Below are 10,467 nucleotides of genomic sequence, written 5' to 3' on the forward strand. Positions count from 1 at the left end.
CTGGATTCAGGAACTGAGTATTTACTATCACAAAAGAATGGCCAGGATGCCCAGGTAAAAGCAACCAGTGACCATTATCAAGTATCCTGGCAGACAGGCTTTCTGCTGTAGACAGTCCTTTCAGTGATGTATGTATGATGTTTTGGAGAGCTACAGGGGAGGTAATTTTCAAATGTCTATATAAGAGCTTGCACGCCATTGTTCTAGGTTACTCTCCTCCCTCTCTGCGTGGGGTGAGCGGAGGACCCTGTTGCAACAGTTTAATAAAGTCCATGCTTACTAGCTGCTTTGCTTCTCAATATTCTCTGGTTGGCCTCTGTCATTTTCTCCTACCCATAGAGAACCTACTTAAGGACTCTATATGGGCTCTTGGATACCCCATAAGGGAAAAAGGAGCAGTTTTTTCTTATAACACCAGGATTATTTTAGAAAAGCCATCAGTGTTAAAGTAGTCCAATAATGTTTTAATTTCATGGTATGAATGTGGCCATTGCCTCGCAAAACACACATTTTTAAATGCATCTTGTTGCAGTTCTTCAGCTGAGAACTTTATTGGAACATTGTGGAAGAACAAAGGTGGAACACTGGTTTGGGAAGTACAGATAAAAAGCCCAGTTCATGGCTAGAAATGTGCAGATATTGAATTTGTCTCTTGAAATACCAAGAAGTGGACCTGAGACCTTCTGCTTACAAAGCATGATATCTGGGTTAGCTCAGTTGGTAGAGCATGGCATTCCTAATGTCAGCATCATGGGTTTGAGCCCCACTTTGGGCAAAAAAAATTCCTACTTTGCAGGGCGTTGGTCTAGATGACCCTCATGTTCCCTTCCAAATCTAAAATTCTATGATTCTATAAGCCCTACCACTAAGCTATGTCTCTCCATCTGCAGCATAAGGTGAGAGCACTGATGCATTGTTACAGGGATGATAGAAATAAATCTATTTAATGTGTGCATTAATGAGAAGCTGTTACCTGAGGACACGCTGTTTCATTGACAGCATGATTAAAGGGTTGTACAAATACAATAAACATTTGTATGAAAATTAGATTGTAACTATCCATTTACCAATAAATCAGGTATGAGCAGTTCAAAAGATCAAAGCAGTAAAACACTGCAATGCACAGAATGCCTCTCATAGTTAACTATGGGCTGCACCTGATGAGATGACTTTCATACAAAGGCAATTTTATCAATGACTTCTTAAGAGGAAATGGCAGGACACCTTTAGGTTATCTAGGGATAATCTAGAGAAGGGGTAACCAACAAGGTGCTCTCCAGATGTTGATGGACTACGACATCCATTTTTCCTGGATCATTAGCCATGTCAGATGGGGTTGATGGGAGTTGTAGTCCAACAACATCTTGAGGGCATCACATAGGCTGCCGCTGGTCTAGAGCAGGCTTCCTCAACCTCAGCTCTCCAGATGTTTTGATACTACAATTCCCATCATCCCTGACCACTGGTCCTGCTAGCTAGGGATCATGGGAGTTGTAGGCCAAAAACATCTGGAGGGCTGAGGAAGCCTGCTCTAGACCACATCTCTAGCATTTTAGTGCCTCAAAACTGGCTGGCTGTGAAAAAACAATGTATATTAGCAGAGATGGGTCTTTATTTTGGAAGAATGTCAAAGGACTGTAACTGCATGGTGTTACAGACCAATATTTAATAGAGTATTTGACCCCTTCTTTTCAAGATTAACCCAATACCACACATAACTGTGAGTTTAGATGATGTTTGATTGGGATTTTCTTAAGAAACATGCTTGTCTGTTTCTACTTAAAACTTAAACTCCTTTTAAAAATCTCCTTCCGTTAATCCCAAATGTACATTACATCAAAGAAAATCCGATCATTCCGATGGAACTGTAGCTAATGTCTCCCAGCAGAGTTTTCCATTAACAAATGTGAAATTACACCAATTCAAGTCACAGGCTACAGAGGAAAGATTAACTGTTTGTGCAGCTGTTACGCTCTAATTGAGAACTTTGGGGAATTCATCCGAGTTCCCATTCTTTTTTCTGAAAGAGGTCTCTGTGATGCCTCCTGCTCTGCCTCCTGGTGACCCAGGAACCAAAGGAAGGTGGTGTGTTGATCAGCCAATCAGGAGAGAGAAAGTGGAAGTTAGATGCTGACAGTCAATGGCCAGATAGGGACCATTTGGGAGAGAGGAAGCCTGGATTTTCTTTGGGTTAGACTGGGACCAGGGAATACAGTTAGGGACTTTCTGTCTTGAGTAGGCAGAAATAGCCTCTCACTATCTGAGTGGACTCAGATAGGGTTTATCTGTCAGTGGGATCAGATTGTAAATTGTCTCAGAGATTGGGATTTTCTATGGGCAGACAAGGTTCTGTCTATCTGAGGGGAAGGTAGGGTCTATAAGGGTCTGGGAGTGTTTTACGCATAGCCATCCTAGAAAGAATTCCAGCAGTGGGCCTCCAGGTAGGGAACAGCCGCTTGGGAGACAATTTTCATTTGAACTACAGTGAAGTGGCTTCTTCTGAGAAATGAGAACCAAAACTTATTACACCTGGTACCATCATTATCAACCTTTAAGACCTGGGTGAAGAGGCAACATTTAGTTTTTAATTGGGATCATATGGTATTATTATTAATAATAATAACAATCAATAAAATATACACACACACACCACCTACATGACAAAATGACACCCTAGCCTGTTGTCCCTCCTTATGATATTGCCAGATAAGCACTTTTCATAAATAATGCCATTTTATTCAAGTAGTGTTGTTTTCAACCTTTGCATTTGTATGTCCTTGTTCTTGTTTTACCATTGTCAGTCTCTTTGAGGCATTTTATGTAGTAAGTGATGAATAAATGTAAATAAGAACAGCACAGTACACATGATTCATACATTGCAAGGTTTGTCCCATTAGGGAGGAGAAAAGAAGAAAAGCAAAGTGTGTACGATGCATAAATCCCATTCCTAGCAACAAAAAAGAGCAGAAGAGTAATGTTGCAATTACTTGGTTCATAATGTAACTTTGTCCTGCTCATAATATTTTCAACAGCCCTGTTCTGCCATTCATTCCACCTTGTTACTGACTGGCAGGGTGCATTTGTAGCTCAATGACCAAAAGAGGCAGCCTCCTATTTAAGGGCTAGCCAGCCACCTCCCACCCACTTCTCTTTGCAGCAGCACCTACACTCCCTCTCTCCCTGTCTCTCAGTGTGATTTATTTGCTCACTTAAGGCCCGAGTAGGAATGTTTGGATAACACATGTTTTGGCTTGTGGGTTGATTTTGTCTCCTAAAGGTAAAGGTAAAGGGACCCCTGACCATTTGATCCAGTCGTGACCGACTCTGGGGTTGTGGTGCTCACCTCGCTTTATTGGCCGAGGGAGCCGGCGTACTGCTTCCGGGTCATGTGGCCAGCATGACTAAGCCACTTCTGGCGAACCAGAGCAGTGCACGGAAAGGCCATTTACCTTCCTGCCGGACCTATTTATCTACTTGCACTTTGACATGCTTTCAAACTGCTAGGTTGGCAGGAGCTGGGAACAAGCAACGGGAGCTCATCCCATCATGGGGATTCAAACCGCCAAACTTCTGGTTTAACCCACAGCGCCTCCCATGTCTCCTACTCCATGCTAAATAGCTGCTTGGTGGCACTAGATCAGGCATGGCCAAACATAGCCCTCCAGATGTTTGGGGACTACAACTCCCATCACCCTAGCTAACAGGACCAGTTGGTCAGGGATGATGGGAATTGTAGCCCCAAAACATCTAGAGGGCAAGTTTGGCCATGCCTGCACTAGATGGTCCACCATGTTACTTAATTTGGTCTTTAATTTGGTCACAGTGGGCGATTAGGTGCAGGAAGGGGAACAGTTTTGTTTCAGCCCATTGATTCCCCTTTAGCATCTTTCAAGGTGATGGGTTGGTACCAAAGCTTGCTACTGAGGATCTGGAGCTGGATAGGGGCCACCTTTGAGGCAAAACTGCCTCATCTACTTGGTGCTATGGGAGTCCAGGGGATGGTGATGCAGCAAGGCCTTCCTATTCACCTTGGCCTGGGAAGAGGGAGGGGTAGGCTGCATAGCCATAACTCCATTTCCTGAAGGCATAACTTTTACACTACACAACTTGTAGAAGACATCTGAAGGCAGCCCTATATCAGGAGGTTTTTAATGCTTGAAATTTTATTATGTTTTTATATGTGTTGGAAGACACCTAGAATGGCTGGGGTATAATAATAATAATACAGTGGTACCTCGGGTTAAGTACTTAATTCGTTCCGGAGGTCCGTTCTTAACCTGAAACTGTTCTTAACCTGAAGCACCACTTTAGCTAATGGGGCCTCCCGCTGCTGCTGCGCGATTTCTGTTCTCATCCTGAAGCAAAGTTCTTAACCTGAAGCACTATTTCTGGGTTAGCGTAGTCTGTAACCTGAAGCGTATGTAACCTAAGCATATGTAACCCAAGGTACCACTGTAGTAGTAATAATAATAATAATAATAATAATAATAATAATAATAATAATGGCCACTTCCAGAAATATAGTGAAACACTGAAAAAACTGAATGGTCATTTCTGAGTTTGCTTCCATAAAAGAGCTAATTTGCAAATAAGACTGAAATAAGCACTAACTTTGAGCTGTACTCTGTTATATTTCCAGAAATGGTATTTATGTTGTGCGAAAGCTCAAATATAATCCACATACTAACAGTTAGCAAAACATCAGGAAAATGGAACAAACCGCCATGGTGAATGCAGCTTACCTTTGATATCAAAGACCTATGACCTCCTGACTTGGCTGGGCTGAGTCTAACATAAGGTCAAAAGCTTCTATTTTCCTTCGCTTGAAAGGTTTACAGGATGCTACAAGTTTGCATCAAATAGACAAGGTCTTTTGACTGTTTAATCACAGTTTATCTTTGTCTGGAGGTACAATCTGCTAGAGAGAGATTATCCTATCACTCAAGGAAAGCGATTATCCTATTAAGGGTGATGAAATTGCTGATTGAGCAACTTGAAAATTTCCTGGTAAATCCCTGAATTTAGGAACTGCTCATAACAACACTAATTGGACTAGTTGATAAAGACACTCTTTGACTTTTAAACTCTGTTTTAATTTGCATTTGCTAATAGATGAAGCTAACCTAGAAGTATTCCTTGGTTAAGAGTTGGATATTTAGTCAACAGTCCTATGGCACTGGAAAGTGTAACATATATATATCTACTCTAGCTTTGTCCCCTTTCTGGTCAGACAGCCCAAACTCCAGTTATCCAAACCCTGGTATTCATCCAGCTAGATGGTTGCAATGCATTATATATGGACTGCCCTTGAAGACATTCAGACACTTCAGTTATAATATAAGAAGAAGAAGAGTTTGGATTTGATATCCTGCTTTATCACTACCCGAAGGAGTCTCAAAGCTGCTAACATTCTCCTTTCCCTTCCTCCCCCACAACAAACACTCTGGGGGTGAGTGGGGCTGAGAGACTTCAGAGAAGTGTGACTAGCCCAAGGTGACCCAGCAGTTGCATGTGGAGGAGTGGAGACGCGAACCTGGTTCCCCAGATTACGAATCTAGTGCTCTTAACCACTACACCACACTGGCTCTCTGTTACCATGTTTGCTCAAGAAGCTGTGCATCTGATACACATCTGAAACTGATTCCAGTGTCCTGTAAGCGTTTCTATCTGGTACAAGAGAGAATTGGGGTATTAGTCTGGTACTAGGGAACCACTTCCCACTGCAGGACAAATAGCTATACATCTGGTAGAAATGGTTCAGAAAATGAGAACTCAATGAACAGGAGCTATGTGTGGAAGCTTAGGATCTTTGGGATAGAGCAGGTGTAACCCTACAGGCGTTGCTGATCTACAACTCCCACCAGCCTCAGCAAGAATGGTCAGTGGCTAGGGATGGTAGGAGATGCAGTTCAGAAGCACTAGGAGGGTCAAATGTTTCCTATACATGGTTGAGAAAGCAGGAAGAAAAGACAAAACTGGCTTAAGGGCTTAATCAAGAAAGGGAGTTCATTAACGAACAGACCAAGAAACATTAACTTACTTGATCAAGTTAGATGTGACTTTAGATGGATCTTTGTATTTAACATACACATTAGTTAGAAATGCAAATATCTCTCCCTGGGGGTCCGATGGTTATTGAGGTCACAGCAGGTGGGAGGGGGAGTTCAACCTTTTATTTCTATTCTGTGGTACTAATGAAAAGTTATGCCTCCAACGCTATTTACATTTTCCCATTTTGTGCTGGGGGGGGGGGGGTTCCTAGAGAAAGGCCACAGTGTGTGGCTCTCATCCACACTTTGCTTCTTTCACTCCTGAGAAGGCTTCAGATTTAGCTTTCAGCCAAGGTCAGATCCATCCACACTATACATTTAAAACACATTCAATGAACATTTAAAGCACATAGTAAAAGTAAAGGGACCCCTGACCATTAGGTCCAGTCATGACCGACTCTGGGGTTGCGGTGTTCATCTCGCTTTATTGGCATACAGCTTCCAGGTCATGTGGCCAGCATGACTAAGCTGCTTCTGGCGAACCAGAGCAGCGCACGGAAATGCCGTTTACCTTCCCGCTGGAGCGGTACCTATTTATCTACTTGCACTTTAACGTGCTTTCGAACTGCTAGGTTGGCAGGAGCAGGGACCGAACAACGGGAGCTCACCCCATTGCGGGGATTCGAACTGCCAACCTTCTGATTGGCTAGTCCTAGGCTCTGTGGTTTAACCCATAGCGCCACCCACGTCCCTTTTTAAAGCACATAGCTCCTTCCAAAGAATCCTGGGGAGTGTAGTTTGCCAAGGGTGCTAGTATTTCAGTGCCAAGGGAGCGGTATTTCAGCTATAGGAAAACTACAGTTCCCATGATTCTTTGGGGGAAGTCATGTGTTTTGAACAAGTATTTAATATGCTGTAGATGTGTTGTTTATTTATTTCATATAATTCACACACTGCTTGATTGTAAGAAACCTCAGATAAGTTGACAAAAGATAAAACAGTAAAATCAAGGGGGAAAATTACAACCCTGCTTTAAAACATGCAATGGTTAAAATACTAAAACGGATTAAGATGACCTCAACTTTCTAAACATATGGGTAGACTTGCCTAAACATGTATGGTGTGGATCTGCCTTCAGATACCATCCCTATATAGCTATAATAGGAGAGAGGTCTCCAATCAGCAAGGCCCACTGGGAGTTGTCCATGGTGCTGACTTCCCTGACCTCCACTTACAGTATAAAGACCTGTGGGGGAAGCAGTCCAGCCAAGCATCTCCAGTGTGCAGTTGACCTATGGAGGCTGGTTTGTTAGGGTGAGTGGGGGCATTGCCCTACCAATGCCAATCTGCCACCAGCCAATATCTATCTCCCAAACCTCTTACTTACAACCAACTCAGGAGGCGGTCATGGCTGTCAGCTTCTAATTAGTCTCAGTGTTGCCCTGCTAGAACTCAGCAGGGAGGGGGAGGAGGATGGGATCAAAACTAGAAGTACTTGGCCCTACCTCTCATTGGTTCTGGCTTTGGCTCCCTGCCTTCTACTCCATCAATCCAAATAGACAGCAGTGGAGTTAGCTCTCTTCTGGGAATGGTTCCCAAGCAGGCTGACCCACCCCCACCCCCCGAGGTTTGCCCTACTGATCCTGTGCACCCCAGACAGATTCAGACAGCTCACTGAACAGTAAAGGTAAAGGGACCCCTGACCATTAGGTGCAGTTGTGGACGACTCTGGGGTTGCAGCGCTCATCTCGCTTTATTGGCTGAGGAAGGTCATGTGTCCAGCATGACTAAGCCGCTTCTGGCGAACCAGACAGTGCAAGGAAACGCCGTTTACCTTCCCACCGGAGTGGTACCTATTTATCTACTTGCACTTTGACGTGCTTTTGAACTGCTAGGTTGGCAGGAGCAGAGACCAAGCAACGGGAGCTCACCCTGTCGCAGGGATTCGAACTGCCGACCTTCTGATCGGCAAGTCCTAGGCTCTGTGGTTTAACCCACAGTGCCATCCACGTCCCTCACTGAACAGTAGCACCTACATTAAAGGGAATCTTCATAAGCCACCTGTGATATGGTATGGGGAAGCTTAGCATAATAAATGGGTGGGGAGGGAAACCAAGTTAGACTGGGCATATGTCATTGAGTGAACCTTAAATAGCTCTTTAAATGCTAAATGTCCCTTTGGGTATCTGCTTGTGGCGAGCGTATATATACAACCACATTCACACCATACATTTAAATCACTGCTATACCACTATAACAGCCACAGGTCCCCCAAAGCATCCTGGGAACCATAGTTTGTTAAGGGTACTTAGAATTGTTTGGAGACCCATATTCCCCTCACAAAGCTACAGTTCCCAGAGTGGTTTCACAAAGGAACTCTGGGAGTTGTAGTTCTGGAAGGGGAATAGGGGTTTCTGAGCAGTCCTTAGCACCCTTAACAAACTACACTTCCCAGGATTCCTGGAAAGAAACCATGATTATTGCAGTAGAATGGTAGTGCTTTACTTGTATGGTGTGGATGTGAATGTGGTTTTCCAGATCAAGTGCTTTAAAGACTTCATGCTTGAAAAAGTTTCCACAACTGGGAGAAGATGCATCTGATTCAAGTAAACAATCAGATCAAATGGGATGTTTTTTTAAAGGGGCAAAAAAACCAAGGTTAAATAACAACTCCCCCACCCTCCATTTCCAAATTATCCCATGATAATTATCCACGAGGCTCCTTCTCTCCATGTAAACAACTATTTATGTGGGACACGCTCTCAGCATGATACATGTGCAAGTCCTCCCCGCGTCCAATATTTCAGTCTTATGTTGTTTTTAAAAAGCAGCAAGACGACTCCTGTCCAAATCCTTCCCAAGGAACCAAAAGTAAACACATATCTCAATAATGAAAGTGGTCATTTTCACTGGGGCAAATTCCACCCAAATAAACAGAGGCTACAAGTCGGATTGCAAAGATGCAGGTGCCCAATTTCATTTGTAAAACGATACCTCGTTTCAAAGCATCCCAGAGTGGGATTTAGAAAAGGTGAGGTCAACTCACCCAGTTCACCTGCATCAATGAACTGCTAACATATCCCCCCAGAAGCACACCAGTAGGATGGGGGGAGAGTAATAGGGATAGACTACAGTTCTCCCCCCTGAATGCAGCTGGGGGAAAGGCAGCTTGCTCGATCCCAAAGGTGGCAAAGCACTGCAGCAGAACTAGAAAAAGCATATAAATCTTACCTTATGGGGGAAAGGAGGCAGATTGACTTAATCTGAAGGCACCTGAAGAGAGTTTTGGACCGGATCCTAGCTGTAGTAATTGAAAGGGCCACTGGCGTTCAGGAAGGGATCCTGGTGGTATTGGCTAAAAATAGATTTGGATGGTCTTGAAGGAGCCGAGGCTCTGCTTGGAATAAGAGAGGGTAATCTTAAAGGCACAGAAGAGGCTTTTGAAAGTAGAAAGGTAGAAAAGCAATGCTTCAACATGAAAGGAGTGCAAGAGTAGATGTCTATGAATACCAGTTATGTAATACCGGCTACTGGAGGCTGCAGGAGGGGAGAGTTGCTGTTGCGCTTAGGTCCTGTTTGTGGGATTCCTGGAAGAGGCTTCTGGTTGGCCACTCTGAGAGCACAATGCAGGGCTGGAGGGGCTACTGGCCTCATCCAGAAGCCTCTTTGAAGTGAGTGCACATGCTGTTAGCTCCTATGCATATGCATCCTGTAGCTTCTTGCTTGCTTGATGCAGTTTCCCACAAAGCAGCTTCCACCTGATTTGCAAATGTAAGCTGTGTGGGGTTTGCCTTTATTTAATGCATTTATGTCCCACCTTTTTTCTTCAAGGGGCTCAAGGTAGCCTCCTCATTTAATCCCCACAGCAACCTTATGAGGTAGATTAGGCTGAGAGACAGTCAGAGGCAGAGCAAGGTGGGTGTGGTCCACCCTGGGTTTCATCCCTGAGGGTGGGTGACATCACCATGGGCAGCGACCCCCTGGGATGTGCACCGTTGCATCCCCATGGGCAGCTATCCCACCCCGGCGGGCCACTACAGGTGCTGGAGCAGCTAGCTCCGCCTCTGGAGACAGTGACGGGCTTTCATGGCTGGGTGAGGCTTTGAACCCTGGTCTCTCAGGTCCCAGTCCGACACTCTAGGCAGCCATTGCACATGTGCAGAAAACAGCCCATGTGCAGATGAACTTGAGTCAGGTGGGGGTGCAGGCGCCAGGAAACAAATCAGTTAATGTGCAATTGGGTGAAGACATCGTCATCCCCTTTCTCTGGTGTGCACAACATTGTAAAAATCCAAACTGAAATAATGAAGAAGAAGAAGAGGAGGAGGAGGAGGAGGAGGAGTTTGGATTTGATATCCCACTTTATCACTGCCCTAAGGAGTCTCAAAGTGGCCAACAATCTCCTTTCCCTTCCTCCCCCACAACAAACACTCTGTGAGGTGAGTGGGGCTGAGAGACTTCAGAGAAGTGTGACTAG

The 10,467-nt window shown here is 44.4% G+C and overlaps 1 protein-coding gene across 1 annotated transcript in view; it reads right to left on the reverse strand.

Annotated features, from left to right (window-relative positions):
* The window catches only part of CALN1 (calneuron 1), a 130,635-nt gene extending 121,302 nt beyond the window's left edge, over window positions 1-9,333 (reverse strand). The window contains exon 1 of the mRNA XM_028708554.2: window positions 9,222-9,333. The gene's annotated coding sequence lies outside the window, so the exon portion shown is untranslated. The remainder of the gene's footprint in view (window positions 1-9,221) is intronic.
* Between the last annotated feature and the right edge of the window lie 1,134 nt (window positions 9,334-10,467).

This window comes from Podarcis muralis, chromosome 15 (genome assembly GCF_964188315.1).
Source record: "Podarcis muralis chromosome 15, rPodMur119.hap1.1, whole genome shotgun sequence".
In the NCBI taxonomy this organism is placed as follows: domain Eukaryota; kingdom Metazoa; phylum Chordata; class Lepidosauria; order Squamata; family Lacertidae; genus Podarcis; species Podarcis muralis.